The sequence below is a fragment of the Schistocerca americana genome, chromosome 3, assembly GCF_021461395.2.
Source record: "Schistocerca americana isolate TAMUIC-IGC-003095 chromosome 3, iqSchAmer2.1, whole genome shotgun sequence".
Lineage (NCBI taxonomy): Eukaryota > Metazoa > Arthropoda > Insecta > Orthoptera > Acrididae > Schistocerca > Schistocerca americana.
This window is the reverse complement of record NC_060121.1, coordinates 612,238,282-612,252,065: the sequence shown is the minus strand read 5'-3', so window position 1 is coordinate 612,252,065 and position 13,784 is coordinate 612,238,282. Positions and strand designations below refer to the sequence as shown.

The following is a 13,784-nucleotide window of genomic DNA, read 5'->3' as shown; positions in this document are numbered from 1 at the left end:
TAAAGGCGCTGCAGTCTGGAACCGCAAGACCGCTACGGTCGCAGGTTCGAATCCTGCCTCGGGCATGGATGTTTGTGATGTCCTTAGGTTAGTTAGGTTTAACTAGTTCTAAGTTCTAGGGGACTAATGACCTCAGCAGTTGAGTCCCATAGTGCTCAGAGCCATTTGAACCATTTTTGATGATATGATAGGAGAAGAAACAGGAGTCGATATAGAAGAGATACGGGATCCAACACTAGAATCAGAATTTAAAAGAGCTTCGGGAGACTTACAATCGAATAAGGGAGGAGGGATAGCTAAAATTCCATCAGAATTTCTAAAATCATTGGGGGGAAGTGACAAGAAAACGACTATTCACATTGGTGTGTAGAACACATGAGTTTGGGGACATACCAGCTGACTTTCGGAAAAATATCACGTACACAATTCCGAAGACTGCAAGAGCTGACAAGTGCTAGAATTATCACACAATAAGCTTAACAGCTCATGCATCCGCTTTGCTGGCAAGAATAATATACAGAACAACGGAAAAGAAAACTGAGGATATGCTGGACGACGATCAATTTGACTTTAAGAAAGGTAGAGGCATCAGGGAAGCAATTCTGACGTTGCGGTTGATAATGGAAGCAAGACTAAAGAAAAATGAAGACACGTTCATAGGATTTGTCGATTTTCAAAAAGCGTTCGACAAAATAAAAAGATGACAGATGTTCGAAATTCTGAGAAAAATAGGGATAAAATATAGGGGGAGACGGGTAATATACAATATGTACAAGAACAAGAGGGAATAATAAGAGTGGTCGCCCCTACTGTTCAATCTACACATCGAAAAAACAATTACGGAAATAAAAGAAAGGTTTCAGAATGGAATTAAAATTCAAACTGAAAGGATATCAATGATATGATTCGCTGATGACATTGCTATCCTCGGTGAAAGTGAAGAAGAATTACAGTAGCTGTTGAACGGAATCATAGAAAGACGAAAGTAGTGAGAAGTAGCAGAAATGAGAATAGCAAGGAACGTAATATAAGGATTGGTGATCACGAAGTAAATGAAGTTAAGGAATTCTGCTACCTAGGCAGCAAAATGACCCATAACGGTCGGAGCAAGGAGGACATCAAAAGCAGGAACTGGCAAAAATGGATTTCCTGGCCAAAAGGAGTCTCCTAGTATCATAGTCCTTAGTTTGAGAAAGAAATTTCTGAGAATCTGTTTTCGGAGCACAGCATTGGTTGGTAATGAAACATGGACTGTGGGAAAACCAGAAAAGAAGAGAATCGAAGCCTTTGAGATGTGGTGCTACAGACGAATGTTGAAAATTAGGTGGACTGATAAGGTAAGGAATATGATGTTCTCAGGAGAATCGACAAGGGGTTTGGAATATACCCAGCAAACAATTGAGAACGTATGTTGCAATTGCTACTCTGAGATGAAGAGGTTGGCACAGGAGAGAAATTCGTGGCCGGCCACATAAAACCAGAAAAAAAAGAACCGTTTCTAGACTGATTTCCCATTCGGCTTTGCTCCAGTCATATACGGGATGATTGAAAAAGAACAGATTTCAGTTGTTTATTACAGACAAACTATGAAAGATAGACACATATGGCATGTGAGTACATAGAGGAAGGTTCAAAGTTATATGTTCGCCCAGACCATACACTCAACACAACAAGGACCATGCGTTGCTCGAGTAACATCGAAATGACAGTCCATCTCATTCCACTCACGAATCAACAGTTATCTGTTTATTGAATCGGCAGCTTCAACAATTAGATTCTCAGCTCTTGAAGAGTAACTGCTATAAGCGGGCCAAAGACACTGTCTTTTACGTACCGCCCCCCCCCCCCCCTCCTGATGATCCGGGAGACCAAAAACACTGAACGAGATCTTGTTGTTCACCTCGTTCAAACCAACGTTGTGAGTTGGTGCTGTTACGATAACGCCGCACCTCAACGTCAGAGTGAGGCTGGGTGCCATCAAGCATAAAAATTAAATTATTGGAATCTTCGTGAAGTTAAGGAAACAACTGATATAGCAGCACATCCAGGAATGACATTCCTGTAACAGTTACCTCCGCCCATAAACTTTATGAACCGGAACAGCACAAAACACGTGTAGTTTCGATGAGTCTCTTTCATGTTCGACGACGGCACCAGGATTTTGAGACTCGTAAATTCTGAAATTGCGGCGTTTTATGTAACCCAGTAGCTGAAACGTGGATTCGTCCGAAAAGATAAATTGCTCGGAAGAAATGTATTTTGATGTATCCTGGCGAAATGAAATGCAAAATTCGTATCTTGCGTTGTGCTCCCCGAACGCAATTGCTGTAGTAACTGCAACTTGTAAAGCTTCATATGGAGACGTCGTTTCGGAACACACCAACCGTTGTTGAGGAAGTTGGAAGTTCCTTGTCTTCCCATCTTGCTGACCTCCGAGGGCTCCGTGTGAACGCGTCTCGGATACGCTCGACATTTTCACCAGACTTGCGTGGTCTTCCCCTTGCGTATGCAACCAATTTCCAAAAATTTTGTATGCCAGTCATAAATATGCCTGTCCAGAGGCGACTTCTTGCTGACTAGACTCCGCAATGCATGTTGCACTTGAACAATGGATTAACTTCGTGCAAAATGACTTCTCTGGTGGTGCAGTCGCCACGTTATTACAAACAGCAGTGCAGCAGTGTCAGAAACTTGAACTTTCCTCTAACTACTGACATGCGCAATGTGTTTCTGTCTTTCATTATTTGTCTTTAATAAACGACTGAAACCTGTTCCTTCTTTCTGAATCAGCCGGAACTTACCATAAAGTGTCACGTGCCCTCAACTCCACCAGGCAGCATACAGTCCCACAGTGGGCAGCCATCGTAATATTTTTGCTCGATAGAGTATGCTAACTTCTCGTTTATCAGAAAGGGCAAAGGAACACTATTTTAAATGTGTATATTTACTCGTGTTTAAGTGTACAGCTTTTGAGGAAACACATAAGCAGTTGAAAGGCATGAAAGAACTGTGGAGCCTGGTAAGAGAGCCCCATTTGGCACTGTTTACTCCGCAACATCCGAATGCGGCCGCCACGCCTTTTAATTGTAGTCCTCTTTTCGTATATTTTCACAAAAAGTTTCAATGTTAAAATTAACAACCTTTATATCACTACACTCGTGTTTTCAATGCTGTTTCATTCAGAACAACATAACTCGCTACATTGTATCTGTTGATGTAAATCTTGAGAATACTGTCTATATAGCACAACTACGTGCCCATTTATAATTTTCAGAAAACCTCGTTTGGATTTTGTGAATCACTCACTGTAAAAAGGCACGCATATATTCGGGGAATTCACCATGTATATGGAGATTCTTGCCGACTAAGAACGAAACAAAACCATCGAAACCATAAGAGTCTCTTTCTACCTAGGAGAAAGATTCTGTAAGAATGACGAAAGTACCTCGCACCAAGTAGGTCCATAATGGCCGCTGTTCTTCGAGTCAACGCCTCACTTGGCCGAGCTATACGCAGCGTTCGCGCCGTGCGCCGGACTGCCCTATGCTGACCCTGCAAAAGCCTTCCAGTTACACGGGTCAGCGGGCACGCGCCTTGGTGGCGGTGGCATCTGAGAGAGAAAAAGAAGCAGACGGCAGCCGTGCAAATTAGCAGCTCTGCGTGCCTCTCGCTTTCACGGGCGTAAATCTCGAGAACAGCTAAAGGATGGCACTGCGAACTACTGCTGCCAGGTTCGGTTCTCTGCGACCAGAGGTATAAAAACTTATCACGTTTTGTTTAATTTGTCTTCCAACACAAACAACAGACAGAGGTAATATGAGAGTTAGACGCTCGAAATCAGTTCTGCCGAAGAAAAATTCAAACGAAGGTTCGTTGCAGGTTGTCTTTTGCTTCTAAACCTACACCTATCTCACCCCTCCTCCTCTCCCCCTCCCCCTGCGCGCGCGCACACACACACACACACACACACACACACACACACACACACACACACACGCCAAAATCCCATATGGAGAACAAGTTCTAATTTCTCTCATTTTCTCATTGTAATTTCGGGAGACGTATGTACGAGGGAATACAATATTACGCAACTCTTTCCAGAACGTACTCTCTCGGAATTTGAATAGTAAACACGGCCGTGATGCAAAGTTCGTGTTTTTCAGCGTCTGACACGAGTTTGTTGAACTTCTCCGCTAATCCTTCGCGCTGAGAAAACGATCCCACGCTCTACCGTACCTATGTGGTAACGGTCCCAGACTGATGACTGGTACTCAAGAATCAGTCGAATAAGTGTTTTGTAAAACACCTCTTTCGCGAATGAATTACCATAGGATTCTCACGACGAATCTCAATCTGGCATATACTTTTACCACTATTTGTACAGTGTATCCAGCGAAGATTGATAGATAAGTGAAGCCACGAGAGTTTTATGCAGAAGTTATACAGAAGTATTTAAATAATTCTAAAAGCTGCTAGCAAATGGCGCTGTATGCTATGCAGTTCGTACTAACTAAACTCGTCCTCTGCAAGCAATTTTTGCAATCACATCACAGTGCTTTGGAAATGTTCACCACTTGCCGTACGGAGGTGACGCGAAAAAAAATGGTTCAAATGGCTCTGAGCACTATGGGACTTAACTGCTGAGGTCATCAGTCCCCTAGAACTTAGAACTACTTAAAGGTAACTAATCTAAGGACATCACACACATCCATGCCCGAGGCAGGATTCGAACCTGCGACCGTAGCGGCCGCGCGGTTCCAGACTGTAGCGCCTAGAACCGCTCGGTCACTCCGGCCGGCGAGGTGACGCGAACGAACAGTGAAATTTGCCATCGAATCCTGTCATGAATCAACGGAAATGGTCCATATACAACACAGATCGCTGGTTTAAGTTTGCCCAGCGTGGTGGGACGGTTCCGGTAGATTGTGTCTTTCAACGTGCCCCACCTAAAAGCAGTCACAAGAAGTCAAAGCGAGCTAATATGGAGATCATTCTATCCCTGAACAAATAAATTTGCAATAAACCAACGCAATGACGCTTTTCCTGAAGTATTTATCAAGAAAGCGAAACACCTTTTCGGTGCGACGTGGTGACAAATTGCTCCAAAACAGCAACATAACTTTCATCGTTTCTCGTATGAAAAATGACCAAAAATGCCTTTGCTGCACATCGCAGCCCAAACAGTAACTTTGGGAGAATACAATGTTCTCGCTTCACACAAATGGGGATTTTGCGGAACCTCAAAATCACCAGTTTGTTTATTCTCAATTCTATTCTGTAAACTAGATGCAGCCAACATCAAATCCTTCATTATCAAGCAGTGTGAGAATTTGGTTCCCAAAGTCAGTCCACTGTCACACAGGTCATACCGATAGGGCTTGGTATTGGATTTCGAATAGAAACGTGTGTAGGCTCTGTCTCATTGATTTTTGCATACTGGAACGTTTCAGACCAGTCTCTGCTGCAATTTTTCGGACAGACGTCCTTGGATTTTGCTGAATAATTCGAGAAATCGTGACGACATTTTCAGAGGTAACTACAGGTTGCCTGGGCTGCGGTAGGACTGTGTTCTAACTTGTGCTATTCCAGCACCAGAAAAACACGTTAAACAAGTTATACAAAAGAATGCATGGTTTCAACCTCATCCTTCATGCTAACTTCCTTTCACGTTTCAACGATGGAACTAATCGCTCTTTTTTTTGTGGCAGTTTACTAATACGCAGCGTCACCGGTTCAGATCCGGTCCAACTGTCTCGGTGGACAAGTGAGAGGAGACTCAAAGCAACAGCTGAATAACAGCTGAGCATAGCACCTTGAAGGTGTGGAGGTGGAACTTTAAGTTCCGTGCCACCCTCCGACAGTGTAAGTACAGAGGAGGGGTGCAGTAATGCGCCAACTCTATGGTAAAAAAAAAAAAAAAGAAAAAAAAGTGGCTGGACGAGAACAGGCCACTGCTAGTGACTGTACGAAAATGGACAGAAAACCGTGGTCGTATTGGGCCTACCGTCAGTCATAGCCCGAATCCGAGTCCTCCAGGATGGTGAGCGGAACGGGGTGTCGGTGCCAGCGCCGTGGAACTGTGGTGCCGATGGTTTGGAGTCCATCGACCGTGTCACGGAGGGCGTTCACTTTACTCTTTAGTTGGCGAGCCTTACGGTGAATGGTCGGCTTGAGAAGGGCTGTATTTGTCTCCTCAGGCAGAGTGACAATCCTGGTGAACGGAGGGGCGTGAAGACTCCACCTGAGAACTTTATTCTGTAGGCGCTAGAGCGTCAGCATCCGCGACCTACTAATCGTGGCCCACGCAGAGGAACCATACGCTAGTGAGGGTAGGACAACGGAGTGATACAGCCGTAGCTTGGTATCTAAATTCAGATCTCAGCTGGAGAAGTGCTAGCTTGGGCCCATGGGACCCGGAGGCCCCCGATTGAGATGTTGTTTCGGAGTATAGGGCGCCGTTTATTGAAATACACAGCCATGGCTCTGGCGGCATTGAGGGCCATTTTATTGGAGCGACACTAGGTGATTGTTGCGTCCACTTGCCTTTGGAGGCGAGCAATGAGTTGATCAGGATTGCGGCCGGTCGTATAAAGCGCCGTGTCATCGGCGTATTGCGCCAAATGGCAGTGACGGATGACGGGCATGTCATTGACATAGATATTAAAAAGAAGAAGGGACAGCGCAGAGCCCTGAGGGGTACCCATTGACATGTGGCGTACACTGGTGCGCTTTCCTGATCGCTCTGAGCAGGGGCCCCTATTTATCGATAGTATGTATTGCAATTACAGCGCCACCTGTTAGCAGCTTTTAGAACTATTTAGAAATTTCTGTATACAATTCTTACCCTTTCACAATGTGCATACAGTTTGTTGCACTCGTCTATCGATATTAGTTTTCGGGAAATTTAGTTTTGAAATTATGGACTTCTTCGCTAGACAACCTGTATGTGGTCATTTTTTCCTAGATATTTTATGGTAGTTACTGCTAACAGTGGTTTGTAGTCTATAGCGTAATCGCCAGTTTGTGTACATTTATTTACATTCAGGGGGAACTTCCACTCCCTGCAGTAAACTTCCATCCTCTGTAGCTTCCCTGTATTTCGATAGTCTTCGTCGTTGCCACCTTCCTGTTTACAACAGTGTTATCCCTGAACGGCCACACAGAGCCTTAACCTTTACCCACTAGATCATTTATATCAATTGTAAACAGTAGCGACCCTGTAACACTCCTTGGCATACTATTGAAATTGACTTTAAAACTGTCGATTTCGATTCGATTGAGAAAGACATGTTGGTTTCTGTCTGCAAGAAAATCGTGTATCCACTTATAAATCTGGTCCGATACTCGTGAAGCTCGTCTTTTGTTCACTAAATGTCTGTGCGGGACTATATCAAATGCTTTCCGCAAGTCAAGGAACACAGCATCAACCTGGGCGCCTTTGTCCACGTCGCTGTGGATATCATGGATGAACAGAGAGAGTAGCGTTTCTCAAGATCTCTGTTTATGGGATCCATGTTGAGAACTTCGTTCTCCAAAAAGGTCATAATTCTACAACGGGCGGTCGTCAGCGATGTACGAAGGCGTGCTGAAAAGTAAAGCCTCAAAATTTTTTATGTGAGAACTCTTGAAGTTTTTTTAAATAAAACAGACGTTATTAACATCCTACATTTTCGTTCTTCATTTCTACGTATTTATTTCTCGACAAAGTCAGCCTGGCAAGAGACCAGTTTGTTGATACCGTCACCAGGCTGTTCGATTTTGTTGACAGAGTCACAACCTCCGATCTGCTTGCACTGGTTCATCTCTGTCAAAGGGAAGTCCCCGAAGGTGTCATTTATGTTTGGGAAACAGATGGAAATCGGTTGCGTCCAAGTCGGGACTATATGGAGGATGACCGATGACAGTGAACCCTAGGCGTCGGATTGTTGCAGATGGCGCAGCGCTCGTGCGTGCTCTGACACTGTCATGCTGAAGTTTCGGTGTTCCATGTGTAGACGAACAATTCGAATTCGAAACTCGATTATACACGCTGTTTGTCATCTACCGACATAGCTACGCTTAGACACTGCCATTTTACACCCCACAATTTGGAGCCCTCTAGTAACAGGGAGCTGAAAATATGTAGAAATGAATCATAAAGGTGTAGGAGGTCAATGGTGTTTATTTTATTTGAAAAACTTTAACAGTTTTCACACCCATAATTCGGAGGCATTACTTTTCAACAAACACTCGTATACTCTTGTAAATACGTCTATCCATCCGACGTTCCTTCTTGAAAACGGAAATGGCCCGCAGCTTTTCTTTTCTTTTCTTTCGCAGCCGCTAGGGACTCTTTCTTGCTTCAGCGACCTACGACATATAACTGCTAGAACGGCAGCAAATTCATTCGCATAAAATCTCCAGAACCACTCTGGTATTTAATCAGGTACAGTCGTCTTTCCACTAATAAGCAGTTTCAATTAGTTTTCTATATCGCATTTTCCTACTTCATCATCTGCCGTTTCGCCATTCGTCCGGTGAATTGAAAGGAGGAACCATATGGTCTTCATCAGTGAAACAATTTCAGGATATCAAATGCAACATTCTGGACTTCTCTGTTCTAATATTAGTTGTCTTTGTATCTTTTTCAGCGCCATTTGATCACTGACGGCATGAATAGATGGTTTCGGTCCGGTTATTGGTTTAACATAAAACTAAAATATAGCATGATGTTTAATCAGGTTGCTTAGCAAAACTTTACTTTCAAACTCAGTGAAGGCGTCTCTCATTGCCCTCCTTACACTCATTTTGCTTTCATTCAGATTTTAATTGTCAACTAGGCTTTGCCTTCTCTTAAATCGAAGATGAATCACTCTTTGCTTTCGCAGCAACTTTCTAACATGGCTGTTGAACCATTCCAAACCTTTTCTGTCATTTAAAACCTCGCTCTGTCTGATTTCCCAACATTTCTTGTGCATTCTGTGTACAAAGTACTCTTTTAAGTAATTTTTCATTTTATATCCTCATCAGTTGATCGACTAAGTGTCAATTCACAACACCGACAGTACTCTCCTACTGACGAGTGTAGAGGCACACGAAAGCTAGTCATGACTTTACTGTTAGTCGAAAATCAAGAAATCCACCATAACAACCACTTACGAATAGTAGGAAATACCTAAAGTAAACTGCATCAAAATAGTAACAAAGGTTACAACTCCGCAACAGAAAGCAGCTTCAGTTACAAGCAGTATTGTAGCGCAACCACATCTCATCAACGGAGTACCCAGAGGTCAGACTGGTTAAAACCGCTGCTTGTTTATTCCACTGTGACATGTTACTGATTACATCTTTTCTATTTTAATTACATTTCCTTCACGAAAACAAACGACAGCTAAATATTTTGCTATACACCTACAGTAACGTTTATGTGAAGTTATCTGCTACACAAGTTGTATCAGAGTCGTTATAATTAAACATTCCCTGTTTGTGCCAGTATAGATGGAAAATTACAACGACGGTAAAAGATCGCAACACCAAAAAGGATTTGTTCAACCAACATCAACTAAAATTGGTAGGCGGGTAAAAGATCGCAACACCGAAAAGGATTTGTCCAACATCAACTAAAATTGGTAGGCGTGTTTCTACATCTGAAAGATGAAGTCTATTCAAATTTCGCTCCAGTCGCAGAAGAGTGAACTATTAAGGACACTATAAGGATGCAACTATGGTTTCCTTTAAATACATGCTACAACGGTCGTGTGCGTTAGAGTCGGTGTTAGTCAAGAATGCCTTTCAGGCGATAACGACACCATTATCAAAACCTCACTGAGTGTAATAGACTTACGAGAAGCTGGATGTTTCTTCTGCGATATTGCAGAAAGTCTTGGCAGGAATGTAGCAGCGACTGTACATGATTGCTGGCAGCGATGGTCAAGACAGACGCCACGTAGCGACCACTTCATGACCCCAAACCACCGCCATTTCCGTCTTCAGTGGTGTCGAAAGAGAGATCATTGAAGGCCGGTGTGAACTTCTGTTCTGTTTTCTAATGAAAGCTGGTTCTGCCTCGGTGCCAGGGATGGCCGTGTGTTGGGAGAAGGAGGCCGGTTGAGGGTCTAAAACCATGTGACTGCGCGCTAGACACACTGGACCTACACCTGGAGTTACGGTCTGGGGCGCGATTTCGAATGACAACAGGAGCACTCTCGTGGCCACCCGATGCAATCTGGCTGCAAGTCTGCACGTCAGTCGGGTGATTCGACCTGTTGTGCTTCCATTCATGAAAGTCATTCCACGGAAATTTTTCCAACAGGATACCGCTCGCCAACGTTCCGCTGATGTAGCCCCGCATGCTCTATCGAGTGCTGGCATGTCGCCTTGGCCTGCTCGATTATCAGATCCGTCTGCAGTCGAGCACATATGCGACGTTATCGGACGACAACTCCATCGTCATTCACAAACCTCATTAACAGTCACTGTATTGACCGAAAAAGTGCAACAGGCATGGAACTTGTAACGTTCCCTGGCAAACTCACGTTATTAAAGAACAAGAGTTTATTTGTACCATATACGCCGCTCTGGGCAAGTTGTATATATCGTAATTATTGAACAAAAATATTACTGAATGTGGTGTAAAAGACATTTGTTATTCTCCTTATATTTTTTGTTGTAATATTTCTCTGTATTTAGGATAGGAATTTTTCTGTATTTATTATGTGATTGTAAAATGTGTCAGTATTTGCGATAGCAGAGATATAAAATGTTGCCAGAAGAGAATAATATCGTTAATTTGCAAAGAAATGTTAATAGTCAGCAATACTATTTAAGCACAATGCATTATGTATTCTTTGGTCTTCTCTGTTCAGAAGTCATTGCGGTAGGACACTGTGAAAGAGTTTTTTACGAATGTGTAGACATCTTTTGTCTCTGTCTGGACTTAGCCGCCATTAGACGATGCGTTACGAATTAATGTGAGTTGTATTGTTGTTTGATCTAAATATATTAGAGTTTATCAAAAGTGTGAATTATTTATGTAAATTAGCTTGCCCACGTCATCTATAAAATTTCTTTAAGAATTTTTCAGCATTTTTTAGCGGTGTTGCTGGGCTGTGCCGCGACCAACAATAGCAGAGGCGGCACATTTAAAAAATTATCAAACCCGTAAATCGGGAACAGATGCGTAAAAATCAATAGTGAATGAAGAAATTGTTCTTCTTTTTCAGTGATCCTGTGGCTGATAAAATTTGAATTAATTATACGTTTGTGCATTCGTAGGCGGATAGTTAATGTTAGTTAACATTGAAATTTAAACAGTTTGGTTCTTTAAAATAACTCAAATGCATAGTGAAGTAGGTTTAATCAGTGATAAATGTCGGCTTGGCAATAATTAAAACATTTTCTGCTAGTAGAGCTAATCTTGTGTTCTATGGCTAGTGCCGGGATAAAATTCAGTAAAAATATTTAACAAAAAACCCACTGCATCTGGAAAGTGTATGCCAAGGCCGAAAGATTTAAAGGACTCAATTCTCAACCTAATATTCTTAACCAGTTCATATGAGTTCACGTAAATATTATTTTTTCTTTAAATGTACGTAATTCTTAAGAAAGTAAAAATTTTTATTACCACACGAAAATAAGAGAGTGGTTCTACAACAAAGTTCGCACGAAAGAAAATTAACTTAAAAGCAAAAGATAAAATTTATTATTCTTCTTTAACGAAATTTCGACGATTTCGTTAAAAACTCCATCCCACAAACTGACATCCAGCACTTGTACAACATAATGCATGCATGTTTGCGTTCAACATTCTGGCGGTTACTCCGGTTCCTAATGAAGCAGCATTTCACATTTGCCAACGGCCAACGGCCTTGCCGCAGTGGTAGCACTGGTTCCCGTCAGATCACCGAAGTTAAGCGCTGTCGGGCTGGGCCAGCACTTGCATGGGTGACCATCCTGTCTGCCGAGCGCTGTTGGCAAGCGGAGTGCACTCAGCCCTTGTGAGGCAAACTGAGGAGCTACTTGACTGATAAGTAACGGTTCTGGGGAGAGCGGTATGATGACCACATGCCCCTCCACATCCGCATCCAGTGGTGCCTATGGGCTGTCACGGCGGCCGGTCGGTACCGTTGGGCCTCCATGGCCTGTTCGGGAGGAGTTTTCTTTTTTCCTCGCGCTTACGTTAACCTGTGATCTTGCACTGTTAACCACTTAAATGTGTTGCGTAGACAACTTACTCTATATTCATTATTTTTTGGTGTTGCGATTTTTTTTCGTCAGTGTATTTACCATATAGGTGCCCAACTTCATAGGAATGATGTTCAGAGGGTGTGCTGCAGGATTTCAGTTGTTAGCAGTGTTTGTGTCATCACCTGTCATTAGACGCCGGTACTGGTACGGCGACGAAGAGCTGGAACACAAGCATCAGTGTGCATCACGGTTGCAGACAGTCAATATGAGTCTGGAAAATGTCAGCAGGGCTTTACGCATAAAACTGTTTCTTTCGACGCATTAAAGGAATACGGAGGTCCTCTTTCCGCACAGGGGTTGAATAACTTGATTCGGAAGTTCGAATTAACCGACGATTTAGGAATAGCTCCTGGGAGAGGCCGACGGCCGATTGCGCCACACATTGTAGAAGTTACTGTTGCCATGGCTGAGAATGCTGGACGCAATGTACCATCTTCAAGCAGTGCCACGAGCTGTGTCAAGAGAGCTGAACATTCCGTAGTCCTTTCGTTCGAAAAAGTGCTGCGAACAGTTGTGACATAAAATCTCTGGTGCCGTTCCAGGCTGCCATGGATACAGATATCGTCACACTGAGGATCGTTTGTAACCTGGATAGTGAACATAATACCCAATTAACAAATGTTACCCTCTCACGTGTTCCTTTCAATGATTTATTCCTTATTTCTCTTCCCAGTGTCCTTACAAATGTTTCGATAAAGTTTCATTATTCCAACTAGCGAAAGCTTAATCATGTGGATCTACATAGTGAAGCATACACGTTCCAGTCACATTAATGTGACCAACACTTGTGCTCGAGGTCAACAACCAAAAATCACTCATAGACGGCACGTGTCGGTTGGGGGTGGGGGGGGGGGGGCGGTGGAATACAACGCAGTCGTTGCCGTTTAAAGATGGAAGCAGTTCCATAAAGGCTAAGGTAATAAACTGGTCGCGTGTCGTCGTGGTTACAGTATACTAGGCATAGCAAAATGCTATCAAGAACTGGCGCCGAGGCAACTGTGGTGCATCACGGACCATAGATGGCAGGATAAACGATTGCTGCAGAGACATGTATGAGCGAATAGACTTGCAACTGTTGAGCAACTGATCGCCCAGATGAACCAAGCGGCTATGAACAGAGTCCCCTCAACGACCGTTCGGGGAACGGTGCTGCGTATGGGCATCTGCAGCTCCTGGTTCATACACCAAAGCTGAGCCGGCCGCTGTGGCTGAGCAGTTCTAGGCGCTTCAGTCTGGAACCGCGCGACCGCTACGGTCACATGTTCGAATCCTGCCTCAGGCACGGATTTGTGTGATGTCCTTAGGTTAGTTAGGTTTAAGTAGTTCTAAGGTCTAGGGGACTGATAACTTCAGATGTTAAGTCCCATAGTGCTCAGAGCCATTTGAACCATTCTGAACACCCATGCCGACTCCTGTTTTTCAGCAAGAAATGTTGGAGTTTGCACGCCAATTGTGTGGCGACAGGTGGCCTTTTCAGATCAGCCACATCGAGGGTCGAGGCCGAATAAGGGGGCATTATGCTTTGGTGAATGTTTTCATAGCATTCCCTGAGCGATCTC

At 43.5% G+C, this 13,784-nt stretch overlaps 1 pseudogene; it reads left to right on the top strand.

Annotated features, from left to right (window-relative positions):
• Nucleotides 1-11,836: 11,836 nt before the first annotated feature.
• On the top strand, nucleotides 11,837-11,954 carry LOC124608142 (annotated as a pseudogene).
• Nucleotides 11,955-13,784: the final 1,830 nt, after the last annotated feature.